The sequence below is a fragment of the Lathyrus oleraceus genome, chromosome 3, assembly GCF_024323335.1.
Source record: "Lathyrus oleraceus cultivar Zhongwan6 chromosome 3, CAAS_Psat_ZW6_1.0, whole genome shotgun sequence".
NCBI classification, from domain to species: domain Eukaryota; kingdom Viridiplantae; phylum Streptophyta; class Magnoliopsida; order Fabales; family Fabaceae; genus Lathyrus; species Lathyrus oleraceus.
Window position 1 is genome coordinate 35,608,265 of NC_066581.1, and position 10,217 is coordinate 35,618,481.

At 36.2% G+C, this 10,217-nt stretch overlaps 1 pseudogene; it reads left to right on the forward strand.

Moving 5' to 3' along the window:
• The first annotated feature begins 8,459 nt into the window (after positions 1–8,459).
• Positions 8,460–9,605, forward strand: LOC127129511 (malate dehydrogenase, chloroplastic-like; annotated as a pseudogene).
• Positions 9,606–10,217: the final 612 nt, after the last annotated feature.

Sequence of the window (10,217 nt, forward strand, 5' to 3'; positions counted from 1 at the left end):
ATGAATCGGTGCAAGATGGTGTCGAGTTGTTTATGTTGTTGGCAACTTTGGATATTCGTGAGAAGAGGACGATTGAAGAATTGCCAATAGTTTGTGAGTTTGCGGAGGTATTTCCGGAAGATATAAGTGATTTATCGTCGGAACGTGAGGTTGAGTTTTCGATTGATTTAGTTCCTGGAACTAGTCCTGTATCGATGGCTCCCTATCGAATATCCGCTTCTGAGTTGAAAGAGTTGAAGAGTCAACTTGAACACTTGCTCGAGAAGAGGTTTATTCGTCCTAGTGTGTCGTCGTGGGGTGCACCTGTTCTGTTGGTTAAGAAGAAAGAAGGTTCTATGAGATTATGTGTTGATTATAGACAACTGAATAAAGTGACGATTAAGAACAAGTATCCACTTCCGAGGATTGACGATCTGATGGATCAGCTGGTTGGAGCTTGTGTGTTTAGCAAAATTGATTTGAGGTCTGGGTATCATCAGATTCGTGTAAAGGCTGAGGATATTCAAAAGACTGCTTTTTGGACAAGGTATGGTCACTACGAGTACTCCGTGATGCCTTTTGGTGTGATTAATGCACCTGGTGTATTTATGGAGTATATGAATAGAATTTTTCATGATTATCTGGATAAGTTTGTTATTGTGTTCATCAATGATATATTGATTTATTCCAAGAGTAAAGAGGATCATGCCGAGCATTTGAAGGTTGTGTTATCGGTGTTGAAAGAGAGGAAGTTATTTGCTAAACTCTCTAAATGTGAGTTTTGGTTGAGTGAAGTAAGTTTTCTTGGACATGTGATTTCGAGTGGTGGTATTTCTGTGGATCCTACGAAGATTGAAGCTGTATCTCAGTGGGAAGCTCCTAAGTCTGCTGCTGAGATTAGAAGTTTCCTTGGTTTGGCTGGTTATTATAGGAAGTTTATTGAAGGATTTTCTAAGTTGTCGTTACCATTGACGCAGTTGACTAGGAAAGGTCAAGCTTTCATTTGGACTTCGCAGTGTGAAGCGAATTTTCAAGAGCTTAAGAGAAGATTGACTACGGCTCATATTTTGATTTTACCGGATCCGTTAGAAACTTTCGTTGTGTATTGTGACGCTTCTGTGTTGGGTTTGGGAGGTGTTCTGATGCAAAAAGGGCAAGTGGTAGCTTATGCTTCAAGGCAACTTAAAGTTCATGAGAGGAATTATCCGACGCATGATTTAGAGTTGGCCGCCGTTGTGTTTGTGTTGAAGCTTTGGAGACATTAGTTGTTTGGATCACGATTTGATGTGTTTAGTGATCACAAGAGTTTGAAGTACTTGTTCGATCAGAAAGAATTGAATATGAGGCAAAGGAGATGGTTGGAATTCTTGAAAGATTATGATTTTGGTTTGAATTATCATCTTGGAAAGGCGAATGTTGTAGCCGATGCATTGAGTAGGTAGTCATTGCACATGTCTATGTTGATGATTCGAGAATTTGAATTGTTGGAGCAATTTAGAGATTTGAGTTTGGCTTGTGAAGCGACGTCTTCGTGTGTTAAGCTTGGTATGTTGAAGCTTACGTGTGGCATTATTGACGAGATTAGAGAAGGTCAGAAGTCAGATTTGAAATTAGTCGATGTTACGACATTAATTAATCAAGGCAAAGGTGGTGACTTTCGGATTGATGAGAATGGTATCATGAGGTGTCGTGATCGAGTTCGTGTTCTGGATGTTGCGGATTTGAGAAAGAGGATTCTTAAGGAAGGGCATAGAAGTGGTTTGAGTATTCATCCTGGTGCTACTAAAATGTATCAAGACTTGAGAAAGATGTTTTGGTGGCAAGGTATGAAGAAGGATGTAGCGGAATTTGTGTATTCATGTTTGACTTATCAAAAGTCAAAGATTGAACATCAAAAGTCGTTTGGTTTGATGCAACCGTTATCTATTCCCGAGTGGAAGTAGGATAGTATCTCTATGGATTTTGTTTCGGGCTTGCCGAGGACATTGAGTAATTGTGAGGCGATTTGGGTCGTTGTGGACAGGTTGACGAAATATGCTCATTTTATTCCGATGAGGATGGATTATTCGATGGAAAGACTTTCTAAGTTGTACATCTAAAGGATTGTGTGTTTACATGGTATTTCGTTGAGCATTGTTTCGGATAGAGATCCGAGGTTCACTTCGAGATTTTGGGAAGGTTTGCAAAGTGCTTTGGGTACGAAGTTGCGTTTGAGTTCGGCATATCATCCGCAAACTGATGGTCAAACGGAGAGGACTATTCAGTCACTTGAAGATCTTTTGAGGTCTTGTGTTTTGGAACAAGGAGGAAATTGGGATAGTTTCTTGCCTTTGATCGAGTTTACGTATAACAACAGTTTCCATTCGAGTATTGGAATGGCACCTTTTGAGGCTCTTTATGGTAGAAGGTGTAGAACTCCTTTGTGTTGGTACGAATCAGAAGAGAGTGTTGTGGTTGGACCCGAGTTGATTCAAGAGACTACGGATAAGATTAAGATGATTCAAGAGAAGATGAAGTCTTCTAAGAGTCGTCAAAAGAGTTATCATGATAAGAGGAGGAAAGCTCTTGAGTTTGAGAAAGATGAGCATGTGTTTCTTCGAGTTACGCCAATAACGGGTGTTGGTAGAGCTTTGAAGTCGCGTAAGTTGACGCCGCGTTTCATTGGTCCTTATCAGATTTCTGAGAGGATAGGTGGAGTGGCATATCAGATTGTATTACCACCATCACTTTCTAATCTTCATGATATGTTCCATGTGTCTCAATTGAGGAGGTACATTGCGGATCCATCGCATGTTGTTCCATTAGATGATGTTCAAGTGCGGGATAATTTGACGGTTGATACATCACCTATGCGAATTGAAGATCGAGAAGTGAAGAAGTTTCGTGGTAAGGAGATTGCTTTGGTGAAAGTGATATGGGGCGGAGCCGCCAATGGCAATATTACTTGGGAACTCGAGGATAAGATGAAGGAATCGTATCCGGAGTTGTTCGTTTGAGGTAAATTTTCGAGGCCGAAAATCTTTTAAGTGGGGGAGAGTTGTAACAACCCAATTTTAGTAATTATTTCTTATATTATTATTATTATATTTTATTTTATTTATTTGGAGTGTTAAGTCATTAATTGGTTGTTAGGTAGTATAATAATTGATTATATTAATTAATTTGGTGTGTTAATTAATTATTTAGTTGATATGAGATATAATGAATAATTGAATTAATTAACTTGGTGTGTATATTGTGTTGGTTTAATTTATTTGAATTAAATAGAGATATTATAATACTAGGTATTATTGGGCCTAATAAGTAAATTAGAGGTATCATTCTTTAAGTCCAAATATAATACTAGAATATAATAGGTGAGGAGAGTGAGAAGTAGGATTCATTTGATCATTTGACGGCACTAGAGAAAGAGAAGAGGAAAAGTAAGGAGAAGAGGGGAAGAACAAGAGAGAAACTAGGGTTTCTAGAAAATTGAAGAGGTAAGGGGGAGAATCCTTATTATTATGGGTTAGTATGATTGGGTCAATGGGTAGAAGTATGTTAGGTTAAAATCCCTAATTTTGTATGGTTGTTTGAAATTGTTAGGTTTTGATGAGTATTCTTGATGTGTGGTGATTTGATTGTGTTAAAACTGCAAATTAACGTTATATACTTAGAGTATTGTATGAGTTATAATTTTCTGAATGTTTAGCTTTTTACGGAATCGAAATCGGAGGTCCGAAAGTCCTCCAACGATGAAAAACGCATAAAATTATGCATTCTGTTTTATGTTAACCGGTTACCCTCCGAGCGTTAACCGGTTACTTGCTTAAAAATCTACGCAGGAAATTGATTCTGTTTTATGTTAACCGGTTACCCTCCGAGCTTTAACCGGTTACTTGCTTGAAAATTTGCGCAGGAAATTGATTCTGTTTTATGTTAACCGGTTACCCTCCGAGCGTTAACCGGTTATTTGCTGTGAAAAAAATGAAAAATTGAGATTTTAAAAGTTGTATTCATTTGAAATGAAATCTAAGTGTGCGTAGTTGATAATTAGCCTATATTTATGAATGCTATATTGTTATGAATGTGTATATGTACCATTGGTGGATAGTTCATAGAGTTGAATTATGGTGATATGTGGAATGTTAAGATGGTAGAGATGATCTTAATTGCATATGTGTTGGTATTTGTACATTCATTCATGGCATGGTTGGCTTCATGGTGGAAGCGGTGAAACTGTGGGTTCACATGGTATTAGACGTTGATCCTTGAATGGAAATAGGCGTAGCAGACGTTGATCCTTAATTGGAAATAGACGTAGTGGCTTTGATGTTGTCCGGATCGGAAGCGTGGCTTGGATTCTAGATATTGAATCGGAAAGCGGTGAAACGTTAGGTTCACATTGCGGTACCACATGCATAGAGTCACATGTCTTGCATTGAGTCACATTAGAGTTATGTGATAATTGAATGTATGCATTGATGTGATTGTGATGTGTGTATGAGATATGGTAATTGAATTTGGTGATGTTTGGATACATAATTTGGCAAAATATGTGCTTATGTGATAGTTGTAGTTGTGTGTATATTTACATAGTTATACAAGGTGTGATGAATTCCGTTAGTTGTTGATTTAATCATTATGCCTTATTATACTTCTTCATAATGATTTGAATTCTCACCCTTTTGTTTGAATGTTGATTTACATGGCATCGTGCAGATACTCCAGAGTAGTATTGCTGAAGTAAGTGGACGGTAGCTCACTCGAGATTAGATGGAGAGCTTCGGTGCCTTGTTTTAGAGACTAAGTAATGAGTCAATGCTCTGGTCATGTAACACGGGGTAGATTAGTAGTATTGAACTCATATCTGATTTGGATACGTATTATGCTATTACTTGTGAACATGTTTATTTGAAATTTGTTGTTTGAGGAGCCATAGTGCCAAATATTCTGGCTATGGTTTTAGTTTATCTTGAGGAGATTATTGAGAGATGATCATGGTATGGGACATGGATCATTTTATGAAATGCATGAGTATTCATTATTTTCCGTTGCGAACGCATATTCTTGAATATTCATGATAATTGAAATGTGTTATTTTAAATGACCAGGTGTATTGTATATTGATGATGAATGATGTTTGGTTTTTGAAAGCTTTTAGTTTTTGAAAACGTCGATGTGACGCCCTTTTGTTTATATGCGTGCTTATTTACTCTGATTATATGTTGAGTGTTTTGGGGTAGAAAAATGGGTGTTACACCATAAGCATTGGCGCCTAGGTTACTTTTTAAGAAAGAGACGCACATTGTCTTGGCGTCTAGGTTGCTTTATGCGCCTATGGAATGGGCGTCTGTTTTGACTATTAGGGTATAGTAGGAGTATACTCCATCAGTTGATTTTAGAGTTGATAGAACTAACGCATTGAGGTACAAATTTTATTGTTCGAATGAGCACTGCCTTTTTAGGTTGTCAGCTTCGTACCGGAAGAGGAGCGATTATTGGGAGATTGAATTCATAGGTCCAGTTCACACATGCATGCTGACAAACCCAATGCAGGATCATCAGAAATTAAGCTCTCAGCTAATATACGATGAAATATTGTCTGTCATTGGCGACAATCCATCGTTAAAGGTGAGTACAATAATCCTGCATATTAGGTAAGAGTACGAGTATACTCCATCATATAGGAATGCATGGATAGCTAGGACAAAGGCTGTTGAAAAAGTGTTTGGCAATTGGGAGGAGTCTTACAAACAACTCCCAAAATACATGTTGGCTCTAAAATAATATGCTCTAGGGGACAATTGTTAAGTTGGGAACGTTTCTCGCGTATACACCATATGAGACGTGTGCTGTTGGAAATGGAATATTCCACCGTCTATTCTGGGCGTATCAACCATGCATCATAGGTTTTTCTTTCTGTAAACCAATTATACAAATTGATGGTACATGGTTGTACGGGAAATACAAAGGAACGTTACTGATGGCAGTGGCACAAGATGGCAACATCAACATTTTTTCAATCGCCTTTGCCCTTGTTGAAGGGGAGACTGTTGAGGGATGGGTTTTTTCCTAAGAAATCTCCAATTGCACGTTGCACCTCAGCCTAACTTATGTTTGATCTCTGACAGACACCCTTCAATCATCAGTGCACATAATAATATTGACAATGGCTGGCATAATCCTCCTTCGACGCATGTCTTATGTATTAGACATATTGCTCAGAATTTCATGCAGGAAATCAAAGATAAGATGTTGCTAAAGAAGGTTGTCAATGCAGGTTACGCATTATCAGAACCTTCTTTCAAACACTACCGCTAAGAAATAAGATTGTCAAACGAAGATGCAGTATGGTGGATCGATAGTATTCCATTGGAGAAGTGGACTAGGGCATACGACAACGGTCAATGTTGGGGCCACATGACAAAAAATCTTGTGGAATCAATGAACTATATCTTCAAAGGCATTTGTAACCTACCTATTAACTCTTTGGTGAAGGCAACATATTTCAGACTAGGGGCACTGTCTGAAACCAGACGTTCCAAATGGAATTCAGTGTTGCAATCTAGGCAGTTGTTCAGTGATGCTTCAATGAAATTCATTAGACATGAAGTTGCCAAAGCAAACACACATGTGGTTATGGTGTTTGACCGCACTAAAGGTTGGTATAGTGTTGTCGAGTCCATGGATCACAATGAGGGCATGTCGATGGGACAGTACAGAGTCGAACTAGATAAAGGTTGGTGCGACTGCGGAAAGTTCCAAGTCTTTCGTTCGCCCTACTCCCATGTCATTGCGACATGCTCAAAGGTTCGAAGGGATCCATCCTACTTGCTATCTGACGTTTACAAAGTTACCATCCTATCAAATATTTATAAAATTAGTTTTTCCGTAGTGGCAAAAGAGGATTACTGGCCAGAATATCAAGGGGACATCGTCTGACACAACAAAGTCATGCGAAGGAAGAAAAAGGGTCGCCCAAACAGCACCCGGATTCAATCGAAATGGACACAGTTAACAAAATGGTTAGATTATGTAGTTCATGCCGTCAGCCAGGTCACAATCGTACTAACTGTCCTAGTATTGGAACGAGCACAACCAGATAAATTCAAATGTACCTCTGTTGTAATATATGAAAAACTAAATTTATTTCATATTATAAGTTTGTGAGGAAATATCATTACATAAACAACAACACAAACAATTAAAACAACTACAATACAATAACTAAGCAATTACAATCATCAAAACAATTTTGAACATGTAATGCATCATCCTATGAACGTCTTGGTCAGTCTTAATATCCATCCATTCACGCACTTCTCTATTTTTGTTGAACGTGGACACAAGTCGTTGTATTCTTCTAATCCTTTCACCATCCCCAATTTCTCCATATAACCAATTGTTCAACATCCGATTAAGACGTTCAAACGAATCTATATTCCAAGGTCGAATCTTTATAGGAGATGCAACGACGAAAAATATTAAATCGACATTTCACTTGTGAATGTATTCAAACATGGTTAAAACTCAAAAGCTTGAAGGAGAGTGGAGTTAAATGAAAGAAAATATGGTTGTAGGGTAAGATTGTATGAAAAATATGACTGAGGGGCGAGATATATATACAAAGGAGATAGAAAATGCATGTGACAATAGGCTAGACGCGTGAGATGTCAAGACATGTAGACGTCTGAGGCATTTGTGCCTCCTCATGAGGCTTCCAATGCAGGCGTCATAAACCTTGGCGCCTCCTCATGATAGAGAATGGATGCGCCAGTTCATCTGGTGCATCTGTTTTAAAATGTTGTTATTTTGGAATTTTTTAAAAAAAATGGTTACTTTAGAATTTAATTTGAAAATTGTGGTTATTTTGAAGAAAAACAATTTGGAAAAAACAAATAGGGGTTAAATATATTTGTGACTATAAATAACTTAAAAGTAATTAAATGAAGAAATATTATTTTAAAAATTGTTACTTGATTTTAATAAAAATATAAAATAATATTTTTATTATAATTTTCAATACAAATTTTTTATAAGTGAGTTTTTTTAACTTGTGGCCTTAAGACACAACTAGTATTTTTTTAACTTAAATTTGATTTTATAGTTTCTATAAAAAAATTAATAATGATTTTTTTAAAGTTTTTCATCCATATTTTTGGTCTCTAGCGTCTACTTGCTCTAATAAAAGTTGGTGTAGCGTGCCACGTAACTTAAAGTCAATAGCATGGTTGACTAGAAAAAAAAAACGTGTTAGATTGTTGAAGTTACAAACCTCCCTAAATTTGAAAATTACTCAACAAAATTGCATCTGAAAAATAGAAAAAGATAAGGTCTTTTACATGACACTTTTAGTAATTGACAAGAAGAAGGAGTTGAAGTAGTTGTTGTTGGAGAAGAAGCTTTTGGTGTTGAAGATGTAGATGAGTTTACCTTAATGATTATTCATGATTTGAATGGAATAAAACTTAATGTAGTTTGTGTATTCATAGTTTGACATGGCAACATCAGCATCAACACCTACTTTGTCTATTGGAACCGCTCAAACAGGGAGGTCATTTCCTCAATCAAACCCTTTTGGTTTGAAATTAAATTCCCATGTTAATTTCAAGATCTTTTCTAGCCTCAAGGCTATGTCATCATCTCTCAGAAGTGACTATGAATCACCTTTCTCCAGTAACAAAGCTTGTGTTACTCCTCGTGCAACTTTTGCTCCCAAAGTTGTAAGAGAAAACCCAAACTCAACCACAACTTACAGGAACAAGCAGCCTACAAAGTAGTGGTTCTCGGTGATGCATGAGAGATTGGTCATCCACTATCACTTCTCATCAAGATGTCGCCTTTGGTTTTCGACCCGCATCTCTATGATATCGTGAATGTTAAGGGATTATTATTGATATCAGTCATTGCAACACTCTTTCAAAAGTTGTGGACATCATAGGAGTTGCTGAGTTAGCGAATTATTTGAAAGGCGTGGATGTTATTGTTATACTTGTTGGTGTTCTTAGGAAATCTGGAATGACTCGTGATGACCTTTTCAACATTAATGTCGATATAGTCAGATACTTGGTCTTTGTTGTTGCAGATAATTGTCCTAAGCTTTTATTCATATTATCAGTAATCCAGTGAATTCTAATGTCCCTATTGTTGCTGAAATTCTGAAACAAAAAGGTGTTTATCATCTTAAAAATCTTTTTGTTGTTAGTACACTTGATGTTGTAAGGGCAAACACCTTTGTTGCTTAGAAGAAGAACCCGAGGCTGATTAATGTAGATGTTCCTGTTGTTAGGGGCCATTTTGGAATTACTATTCTTCCTCTATTATCAAATACAAAACCTTCGGAAAGCTTCACTGAAGAAGAAATTGATGAGTTAACTGTCAGGATTCAAAATGTTGGAACTTAAGTTGTTGAGGCAAAAGTTGATGCATGGTCTATAGTGTTGTCAATGGCTTATGCATCAGTTATATTTGTTGAATCGTCTCTTTATATGTTTGACGAAGATGTTGATTTGTATGAATGCTCATATGTACATTCAGATCTGACTGGCCTTCCGTATTTTGCTTTAAGGGTGAAGATTGACCAAACAAAAACCCATGACATGTTCGAAGAAATTCTCAAACAAAAACCACACATATATTATTAATCAAAATATCCATTTGGATTTTATTAATCATTTTCATGTATCATAAAAAAAATCAATGTTTCTAGAAAACCCAAAATATCTTTATTTATTACATTATTATTCCATATATATATTACATCATTATTCACTATTTAATTAAATAAGTTTCTAGAAGACACTCACACTCTTTCCATAATTCATAAACTACACTTTTTAGAGCCTATAAATAAGACCATTCTTATTCACAAATGACACCACAAATCATTCACAAAAACTAACCAAAAACTCTCTTTATTTTTCTCTTTATTTTCTTTCAAGTCATTTCTTTCTTTTTATTGAATAAGTAGACTATTATGCTTGTTCTTTATTTAATTCTATTACATTTTTACTCTTGCTTTATTTATTTAGTACCTTAATTATCACCATTTTGCATGGAAACTCAATTAATTTTAAATCAAGAGTTGAAAAGTATTCTTAAATCTCCGTGAGCAAAAGTGATTAAATGTGATTTACTTTTTGTTTATTTAATTTTCTTTGCATTATTATTCTTACCACACTTAATTAGTACCTTAATAATCACCATTTTATATGAAAACTCAATTAATTCAAAATCTAAGAGTTTAAAGTATTCAT